Source organism: Callospermophilus lateralis, unplaced genomic scaffold (assembly GCF_048772815.1).
Source record: "Callospermophilus lateralis isolate mCalLat2 unplaced genomic scaffold, mCalLat2.hap1 Scaffold_96, whole genome shotgun sequence".
NCBI lineage: Eukaryota > Metazoa > Chordata > Mammalia > Rodentia > Sciuridae > Callospermophilus > Callospermophilus lateralis.
Window position 1 is genome coordinate 2,058,447 of NW_027517776.1, and position 11,286 is coordinate 2,069,732.

Here is an 11,286-nt window from a genome sequence, read left to right on the forward strand (position 1 = left end):
TGGAGCCACATGATGAGTATGTTAGTGAGCTTCTCATCACTATGACCAAAATACCCAAAAAGAAAGACTTAGAGGAGGGAAAGTTTACTTTGGCTTACAATTTCAGAGGTCTCAGTCCATGGTCAGCTAACTCCATTGTTCTGGGTCCCAGATGAGACGGAGTGATGTGACAGAAGGGCATGGTGGAACAATGGGGCTCTGCTCATGATGCTGGGAAGGAGTGGTTGGGGGTAGGGAAGATGAACCTTTCCAGGGCATGGCCCCAGTGACCCACCTGCCTCTCCACCATATTGCCCAAGAGTTACACAGTAGTCCTTTCAAACTAGGATAGACGGGTTATGTGATAGCTCTCACAATCCAGTGTTTTTAACTATGAATGTTCTTACATGACACAGGAGCCTTTGGGGGACACCTTATATCCAAATCATAACAATGAGCTCCCTAAAGTCTGGGCTGAACTATATGCTATAATTTGAATATGACTTGTTCCCTCTAAAACTCACTTGAAATGTAATTCCCATTATGAGACATTAAGTGGAGAGACCAGGTGGGACCTTTAAGAGGTGATCAGAGTTCTGTTCTCATGAAGAGACTCATTAATTCACATAATTAATAGGTTAGTAGGTTGATGGATTATGGATTATTAATGGATTACTAAAAATTAGGTTCATTAGGGCACTTGTTTATTCTCCCTTGTTTCTTATGTGATACCTTCTGCTACTTGGGGACCCCACCAACCAAAAAAGCCATCACTGGATCTGGCTACTCCACCCTAGCCCAGAACCATGAGCCAAATAAACCATCTCTTCATTATAACTTACTCAGTCTGTGGTATTTTATTACTAACAACAGAAAGTGGACCAATACCTTATGAAGAAGAGCTAAAACTGACATGAGTCACAGTAGTGTTAATCTTCTTTGGTGTCTTAACCCACCGCAGATATTGCTGGCCTAGTGGATGACTGGAGTGAGGATATGGGACAGAAGCTAGACGAGGGCTCAGGTCTGTCACAGCACAGGCACTGCACAAAAGGTGTTGGTGAAGGCAAATCCAGGGCATCTCCCCATCAGCACAACATCCACATCTTACTTCTTGAAAAAGCCCCTGGCCTTACCAAAATTCAAGATAGCATTCACCCAGAGGGCCACACCTGCATCCCAGGTCTCCTGGAATTGGTCCTTACACATCACAGGGAAGGTGCTGTGGTACAAGTAGGCCTGGTGAGCTGACTGGTGATTCCATATCACAGCAATGATGGGCGCATATGGGTGGTATTTGACTACCTAGTAAGTGAACCTGCCAAACTTGATGAGGATGATCAGAACCCCACTGCATCACTTGAAGGAAGTCTCCGTGGTGGTATCATCTGTGGGACTGCTAGTAATGGGCACCACAAGGTAGAGCTTCTCAATCAAAAGTGGGGGCCTCTATATCCTTCCCTACCCCACATCTGTATCCTGCCCTATCCCAAAATTCAGATCCTGGATAATCTTTTCTAAGCATGTTAAAACAAATTTAGACACAACAAGAAATAACAGGGCTTTATTAAAACTGTTTCAGATCCTAGCCCAAATAAAAGATCAGTCCTACGGCCCATTCCCTAAGCCACTAGCAGCATGACCAAATAGCACTTGGAAAAAATCTTCAATGGATCTTAGAAGTGAGTATAATATAATAAAACCTTGAGGAAAAGAAAGCATAAACTACTTACACTGAACCTACATTGGCCGTGGATGTGAAGGCAGGACAACGTGAAGTGGGCACAGTGTGGGGATAGGAGGATAACCTACCAGGAGAAGTGCTTGCTGCTTGTTGGTTGGTTAGTTTTGCAAACAGAGCACAGTGAGTCTTGATGGCTAGTTTTCAACATGCATAAAAGGAAGGTGGAACAGGGATTTCTGGTTTGTTTGTTTCTTTGTTGGTTTAGCCTGAAACTATCAGTTAAAATAAACCCCTCTTATCTTTTCTCTCTCCTCCATCCTCTGCTCCATTTCTAAATTCAGGAAGTCTCAGTATTCTTCACAGCAGGCAGAAACATAGGACACCTGGGAAGGCTCACACCCTTCTTACTGCCCAAGAAGCCACCATTCTCCACCTTGTCACCAGGAAGACAGCACTTTTCTCCATCTTACTAGAAATAGGTCCCTCATCCAAATAGACCTTGCTGTCCACTTCTTGTCTAGCCACAGAATGTTCTGGTCATACTTCCCATGTAGGCATTATCCAGAGTGATCTTGAGAGCAGCTCTCTTCAGATCCATTTTCATGATGTCACTGCCCTTAATGAGCTCAGTTGGGATTTCAGGTCCTTTAATGTCCAAAGCCACAGCAATTGGTTGATGGAGAATGGGGTCAAAAAACAAAGCTCTCTGTGGATGAGCACACATTCGTGATCATCTCTGCATGGCACTCATAAGTCCAAGGGACTAGTCAGACAACCCACATTCATTCCAGACTTAATCATTTCCTTTCATCTCCACTGTTAGGGAAGCTGGGATGATGGTACAATGATGCCAATGTTCTGGACCGTGAGTCAACATCCAGGCAGCACATGTGCTCCGTGAGCATGTGAGCTGTAACCATGTGCAGCCGCTGGGTCTGAATGGAGGCAGCCCAGCTTCATTATGAGTCTTCTGAGGTTTTCTGGCATGGTCCAGGTCTGCCTTGACTGCAAATACAGCTAGGAAGCTCCGGAGCCCTCACTCCTATACCGATAGTTTTAATTGTCTTGTAGTTTTAAGTTCTTTAAAATATCTAATAGAAGATTTTTATTCAATCACTTGAAAATATTTGTTGGGTGCCTTCTACATGCCTGAAATGGCTAGTATCTACAGGTATGTGATTGAGCAACTCAGTACCTAATCAATTAAGCCTACAATCATCTTAACATTTATCAAGAACATTTAAAGACATCATTAGCTTTTCACTTGGTTTTGAAGACACTTTGCTCTAATAGCAACATATGTTTAGCATCTTTCATTGAGTCTAGTTTACATTTACTGATGGCTAGTTTCATTCATTGTTAATGTTTAGTTTATTAATTTCAGTCTCAAGAGGGAATTTTTCCATATACTTTGGATAATATTCTTGAGTATACCTTATAAGATTGGAATCCTGTCCTTTGGTTGGATATATAAGATAGTAATTTAAAAACACTTGAGTTATATCACTTTATGTATAATACAAAGCAAATGTGTTTGCTGATAGATTTCTGAAAAGAGGAAATTATTTCCCATCTGATTCAAATGTATAATATGTCAAGATCATTGTGCTGTCATGTGTAACTAATTAAAACAAATAAAAAATTTTAAAAAAACTCATGTATTATAATCCCTTTACTCTCTAAAATCTCCAAAATCTGTCATAATTGCCCTCCTAGGTGCTGATACCAGGAACATCAATGGGAGTAAGGAAGTGTGCCGCAGTCTCTGGCTGGGCACAAATCACGAGTCTCCACACAGCTTGTAGATTCAAACAGCAATTCTTTATTCCCGAACTCACACCGGCCGTCTACAAACACGTTCTGGGGAAATCCACGTTCTCTGCCCAAATCCACATTCTGCCCAAATCCACACTCTGCCCAAATCCACTACTGGGCTTCTGTCTCCCCAAATATACTGTCTGACCCTAAGAACTCAAGAGGAACTCAGCAGCAGGATACGCCCTATTCTAAAGGGGGAACACCCTAATCTCCTATTATGCTAAACCGCCCTATTCTAAAGGGGGAACACCCTAAACACGGATCCGCCCTGGTCCTTGAGCAAGGTCACCTTACATGCAATGTCCTGCAAAATGTCCTATTTCCATGAGTCCTTCCACTAAAGAAACATGGGGGTACGCTGGCAAGGAAATTGTCATACCTACTTGGCTGATGGCTCCCAGCAGAAGTGCCCTAACCAAAGGACATGAATAAATTACTTCCATGATAATTAGTTTATTTCCCTTTTTAATTTTTATAATTCTTTATAAAGAATTGATTACCCATCTGCTATTATGTTCTGTCCTACAGTCACTTATTAGCTCTTTCATTGCCTTTATCCTTATGGTTTCTTTAAAAAAAATTTTATATTGTATATAGTACTTGATTTTCCTTAAGAAATAAAGCTTAGGGACATATGTGGATTCCTGTGAGGATGGCATTCTAGGCAGAAAAAAAATGGGAAGTGACTGATTGAAGTGGATAAGGAGAAGAAAGGAGGAGAAAAGACAGGAGAAGGATCACTGAGGACCTTAAAGCGCATTAATCAGACATTTTTTAGTGTGTATTTTTATAACACTATATAAAACCTAGAAAATATGGGGAAAAAAAAGGTCTGGATTCTCCCTCCTGTTGTGCAGTCTTATCTGTCTCCAATCTGTCTTTGCTTAATGTCAGACACCAGAAAAACAACATGTTGCTTTGAAAGAAGTTTTTCTTGAATCATAAAGCTATGGAAATGTATTTAAATTTTTTTAAAAAGTTATGTGTTAGTAGGTTTTATTCACTTTCATAGGACAATAAACCCAATACAAAGAGTTTAAGGAGGAAAGGTATGTAATTGTCTTTTCTAACTCTAAAATCCAGATTTTGGCTTCTACTACAGTTTAATTGGGAACTAAACGATTTCACTTGGACCTTCTCTTTCTGTTCATCCATCATGCTGCTCTGCTATTAGATTTTATGCCTTCCCTCTGTGGAGATGGCTGCCCTTACTACAGACTTAGATTGCCTCTCAATCAAATCCAACGGGAGAAGACCAAGGGACTCTGGGAAGTCTCAGCCTCTTACTAATTTTAATCATGTCACAAAGAAATTTATGGGATTATTTATAAATGACAATAGCTAAAAATGTAATATACTTATTTCCAGCATGAATTATATGCCTCCATCCAGTGTAGGTTACTGAAGGACTCTCCAAGTGGTACTGGAAGTAGAATAAATTGATAACAGAGAATAAACAACTCAGGAAATATCCATTCATTTGGCTACCCCATCTTCCCACCCATATACCTTTCAAAAGTGTCTCTGTCTACATTATATACATGTGTCATGTTCCACAGATTCATGCCTTTTCTCCTCTCTCAAAGAAATAGCATTCAAGGTCTTACTCATTTTCTATACCCAAGAAAAGGGTTGTATGTAGCTCAGTGGTTGAACACTTGCCCAGCATGTACAAGGCCTTGGGTTCAATCCCCAACACAAAACAAAAACATGAACCTTTTTTATTCACAACTCTAAATCAAAGATATCTGTTAAATGTACAGTCCTCTCAATCAGACTTATGTCTAATTCCTCTGGGCCCACAGAACAAATACTACATAGCACAATTAATCAATCCCCAAATCTCATTCAATGCATATTTTTTTCCTAAGCTGTCATTTGGGGAAGATAAGATAAAATTGTTGCTAGTACAAAAACAACTGCCATATTTTATATGACAGGTAGAAAAAAAACTTGACTTAGAAGTAAAATATATTTCAGAGAATATTTCTTTTTTTATTGATAAGAAAATGGTTAAAGGCAGATTAGTAGACCACTTTTTCCTTGGTGGGGATAAGAGAGGGCATGAATGACTTCTGGCAGATCTCCTTGTATACAGAGATTCTGTACCTGCAAAGTGCTATAGTGGAATATTTTGGATCAATTGTTCTTGTTGTAAGGAAACTTTAAAATCTGGACTTTGCCTGTACCAGTTCTTTGTTTCTATCCTTTGAATTATTAGTCAAGGTTGATGTCAGGTAATATCTATGGTTTAGGTGGCACTGCTTCGACCCTTCAGTCTATTAAGTTAACACAGTTGTTTTTCATGATCATATCTGTTATACATCCTATAATGTTTATCAGTGTACTTCTTTTAACTCCAGGTTCTGGAGTTTGAGAAGTATTTCAAGATTTGAGCTATCTTAACATCTTTTTTTGTAAGATTTTGGATTTCTCTAGCAGCACGATTTATTCAAATTCTCGACATAGTTTTTATCTATTTCCATTTACTTTATCTATACAGAAGGGATATAATTGAGAATCCGAGTATTTATACCTAGAAATCATTCTTAGATTTTTGTCTTCTAGAAATTGGTCATATAGTGCCATAAAGCCTGCATAGCTTTCTCAGATAGAGCCAGATCATGAAGAATAGAATAATTTAACTTCAAATGCACATACATTGATGCACTACTTCAAGGATTGAGATCAGGGGAAGAAGATACCACCAACTGGATAAAAAGTGCCAGTGACTGATACCAAAGAAAGAAAAATGAAAGAGCTGCCTAATGAAAATTTAAATATAACTTTTAAGGAAGCAAAGCAATCTTCAAGAAATGACAGAGAACAAATACAATGAATTGAGAAAAACAGTAGTTGACCAGAAAGAGAAATTGAATAGAGTCAAATGATAATGATGATAAATTAGAAAAAAATTGGAGTTGAAAAATATATTCAATGAAATAAAAGACTCAATAGAGAGTGTCAACAGCAGGACTGGTCAAGCAGAAAAAAATAATTTATGCTCTTGAAGACTGAGGGGGAAAAAGAATGAAAAGAAATTATGAAAATTTACAAGACTTATGGAACAGTATGAAAAGAGCAAATGTTTGAGTCATAAAAGTTTAAAAAGAAGAGAAAGAAATAGTAGCAGAAAATCTTCCAAGCCTGGAGAAATGTTAAATATGCAAATACAGGAAGGTCAGATCAAAAGTTTCTAATCAGATTCAATCCAGTTAAGACTATACCTAAAGACTATATCACCAGATATATTATAATCAAGAGGAACCAACTACTCTTTCAACACTTTTAGAATTTTCCTCAGCTAAATATTTAATTTGGTCACTAGTAAGTTCTAGTAAGTTGTTCCTATTCAAAAAACACTAGAACATTAGGATACTAATATAATTCAGTCTTTTTTTTGCCACAGTGTAACAAGCCATCTTTTATCCATTGTCAAATAACATGTTCCTAATTTCTAAGACCTTACCAGAATGGTCTTTACTCTCCATATTTCTACCAAAATTCTGCACTTAGGATGTAGGCTTTCTCTCCAGCTCTCCACTGTTCTTCCTAAAAACCCTCTCCAAAATCACCCTTAGCATCCATTTTTCTTTCTACCTTACACTTCAGAACTCTTCCAGCCCCTACTTATTACTTATTTCCCAAGTTGCTTCTACGTTTTTAGGTATTTGCACTAACAGTATTCCACTTTTTGATCTCAATTTCTATCTTAGTCAGCTCAGGTTAATAAAGCAAAATACTACAGATTGGGTGTCTTAAGCAACAGACTTTTATTGCTCACAGTTCTGGTACAGTTCTGGTGACAGGAAAGTCCATGATCAAGATGCTGGCAGATTTAGTTTCTGGTAAAGGCCTTCTTGTAGTTTACTGATGGTTGCTCTCTAACTTTGGCCTTATACTAGAGAAAAAGGGGATGCTCTGGTCTCACTGTTTTTAAAAATATCACTATTTCCATCATGAGGGTTCCACCCTTGAGATTTCATATAAACCTAGTTTTTTCCCAAAGACTCTACCATCAAATGCCACCACACTTAGGTTGAGGGTTTCAATATATAAATTTGGGGGAGGGAAAACAAATATTGGGTCCATAACAGATGGTAAGAAAGACAAAAAAAAAATAATCATCCCATTATATAAAACTGCAGAAAATGTAAATGAATGTAAAATGTAGTTAATGCCCACAGAAAAAGAAAGTAGATCAGTGATTTGAGGAAGAGTGTGGTCAGATGGAGGGATTCTAAAGAGCAAGAGGAGTTTTTTTGGGGGATGGATAATAGATACATTTGATGCAAAATTTTCAACAATTGTTTTATAGATTTAGGTATGTTATGATTTAATATTTTAAACAAAATCAGGTCATTTTATTCAAATGATATCTCAAGGTATTTTAAAAATTAATATTTTGTTGTACATTATTTTAAGTCTATATTATTTGCTACTTATTTATTTACTAAAAATCTAAGATAGAATTCTTTTATTGTGTTTTTTTCATTTCCTTAAGAATACATTTTATAATTGTTAAAACAATTTGAAGTTTTCATATACCCAGAAAAAAAAGCACATATCTTGAATGAATTTCCAAAACCAATAAATTTACTTTTCAAACATTATCTAGATCAAGAAATGAAACAATACCAGAACACTGACTGCCCCCACGTCATTCCTTTTCCCAATAAATATCCCACCCATTTCTATTCCTAAGGTAATAATTATCTTGACTTATCTTTTGTTAGATGTATTCCTTGGTATTTGGTTTTATTTTAAATGGCATTTAAACTTCATTTTCTAGTATTTCATTGCTAATATACAATTTTTTTTGTATTTTTATTAGTCTACTTTTTTGATGCTCTCTGTCTATAGGATTTTATAATCTAAACAAAGCTAAAATGAGAGATTTTACTCTATCATTTTAGCCAAGTCCACCAATCTCCCATGTCATTGCAGAACTTGGCATGTATCTAATTGAAGCAGCAGCCCTGTGTTTGGTTTCTTCTAGTTTTCTTTTTTGTTTGTTTTAATTTTTATTTTTTGGTATTAGGGATTTGTTGTTGTTATTTTAGTACTGGGGATTGAATGCAGGGGCATTTAACCATAGAAACACATCCCAGCCCTTTTTTATTTTGAGACAGGATCTCACTAAGTTGCTGAGGATCACAACTGATCCTCCTGTCTCAGCCTCCCAAGTTGCTGGGATTATAGGCGTGCTCCATGGTGCCGGCTTGTTCTAGTTTTCAACACACAATTCTATTCCCATGTGATTAGATGGTTTTGAGTTTCTCTTTCCCAGAGTTGATTCCCTATGTAATGAGTTAGTGAAGATTTCATTCTAATCCAGAATTTACAAATGCTCCAAGGGAAGAAAGTACTTGGATATACCTCTTCTAGAAAGGACTCTTCCGTCAGTTGGCTTTTAATTTTTGTGATTCTTATTATCATTACTTTCATTCACAGCTCTCCAAGATATTGTAAATATGCCTTTAAACTTATCTTTTTAAATTTTTTGTTCCTGTTTTAAAATAGTCATTGCACTGGTCACAGCAGTGAGTATGTTGGCCTGCCAGCACCTACTACATCCCACTTTGAAGTACAAGTCTTGATCCATTCTTTTTGACTTCTAATGTTGATGCTTATGGTCAAAGAAATTAGTACTCCTATGAATTTGCTAAAGTTTTCTTTGTGACTGATACATAGTTTATTTCTGTAAATATTCCATATGTATTAGGAAAGAATACATCTTTTGTGTCAAATGTGGAATTCTGTACATTTATGGTTCAAATGTATTTAATAATGATTTAACTATGTTTTAGTCTTTAGTATATCAGCTTGTGGCTTTTTTTCTCCTCTTCTTGATCCATTAATTTGGTTAAAATATCTAAACATTTTCTGGTTTATCTATTTCCTTGTAGTATTATTTATCATTGTTTTATTTTTAGGTTGTATTAGTAGATGGCATGCATGTTTAGATGGGCATAATTTTGTTGTTCTATTATTCCACCAATACACATCATTTTTTCATTTATCCCTTAAATTTCATTCTTCATATATTAAAATTGCTGCCCTAGCTTGCTTTAGGTTTATATTTTTCTGGTATACTTTGTGGTCACATTTTTTATTAACTTCTGTATACTTTTCAAGTGTGTTTTATACATATTGTTGGACCTTGCATTTATAATTATATTAATCATAGTTTAAATATAATGTAAATATAATCATTTCCAAGAAGTTTTAACCCACTTAGGTTCTTTGTGATTGCTGCTGTATTAGCAATTGTCTAACATCTACTGTAGTATTGTTTTGCCTTTCTCCCTACTAGTGAGGCCACCAAATAGTTTTCCTCTAATGGTTTAAAAGCTATATTCTTTGATTTTTTTTGGTAGTATTTTTCAACCTAAGCCACATAATCATGTTTATTTACTCCAATGATGTGTTTAACTTAGTTTGTTTTGAGTGGATACATTATTAGCAAGCTTTCTGATCCCTTTGGTCTTTCTCTCCCTTAATCCCCCTTTCTGCTTTATGTTGTATATATTTTCTGTTTCTTTCCTTCTTTCTTAGACTTGTTCACTGGCTGTGGGTCTGGAAGAGGAAGGAGGGAATAGATAACTGTGGATGTGATCAGTAGACCATTGGATTCATGGTTTTAGGGCTTGGAGAAAATTGGGGCTAAACATTTGGAATATATCTAGCTGCCCCTATTATTCTGTGAAGAAAAAGAAGGTGGGGGGGGAGGAAAATGGTGAGAGAAAACATTAGTGGTAGGCAGGAAAAAGAAGCCAGCCTATAAAAACTTTAGGTTCACAGACAGATGGTCATAAAGAGATCACATATTATATATGTACATGCCAGGAATTTACAGATATCTGTATTGGATATAATAAATACATATTACTATATATAATGACTCTGCTGATGGTCGAGTTACTTTGATTCCACTCTCAAAGATAAGTTACCAGGCCTATCAGGGTCCATTCAAAACAAGACTGGTCAGAAGTGGTCTTGTTACAGTTAGAAAACTTTTTGAGCCTGATTCTTTGGTTAGAAATAAAGAATGGCAGAGAAACTCCCTATCATTAAAATAGTTCCCACTCTCCAGCCTGCAACTGTTCAAAATAAAGTTTACTTGAAATAGTCTATGAAATGGCAAATAAGATCTAACTATCACTCACACTTCAGCATGGATTCATTTAACATGTCTACTTTCTCGTTCTGAGACTAAAGCCACAAAGAGGGCAGGAATAAATACATTCTGATTAATAAAATCTTTTAGAAAGGGCAAACTAGGATCATTTTTGAAGGCTAGTTTACTCTAAGCAGAATGATGCAAGATTCTTTTACAACGTAAATGCTATTTATGGGAAATGTTTTGCTTTGACAGCCTGATAAATGCTATTGATGAAAAAAGTTAGGTTCCAAAGAATGTGAATTTGTCTGAAATCCAAACGTAGTTTTCTTGAATATTCTCTTATGTACCCTGATGGCAGTGAAGAGCAGAAGAGCAAGGTAGCAACATTTCAAGTATCTTAGTTCTCATTTATTCACTTAAACTTAATCCCACATTTATTTTAGGCTATGTATGTACAAGCAATAGATCTTTAAATCTCTTTTTGGGATCATGACCATCCCTGGTATCTTGGTGTTTTTGATATTTCCTTTTAGCACTGATCAATTCAAAAATTATCAAATGTGAACATTTATGCCATGTGTTCATACTAGTAATTAGGTACCAGGAGCTGTTCTAAGTTTCCTGAATATATTAATTTATAAATTATATAAATCCCTTTACTAACTTTATAAGGGAAGTG

At 36.3% G+C, this 11,286-nt stretch overlaps 1 pseudogene; it reads right to left on the reverse strand.

The window, feature by feature from the left end:
* Positions 1-2,000: 2,000 nt before the first annotated feature.
* LOC143641323 (pyruvate kinase PKM pseudogene) lies at positions 2,001-6,972 on the reverse strand (annotated as a pseudogene).
* Positions 6,973-11,286: the final 4,314 nt, after the last annotated feature.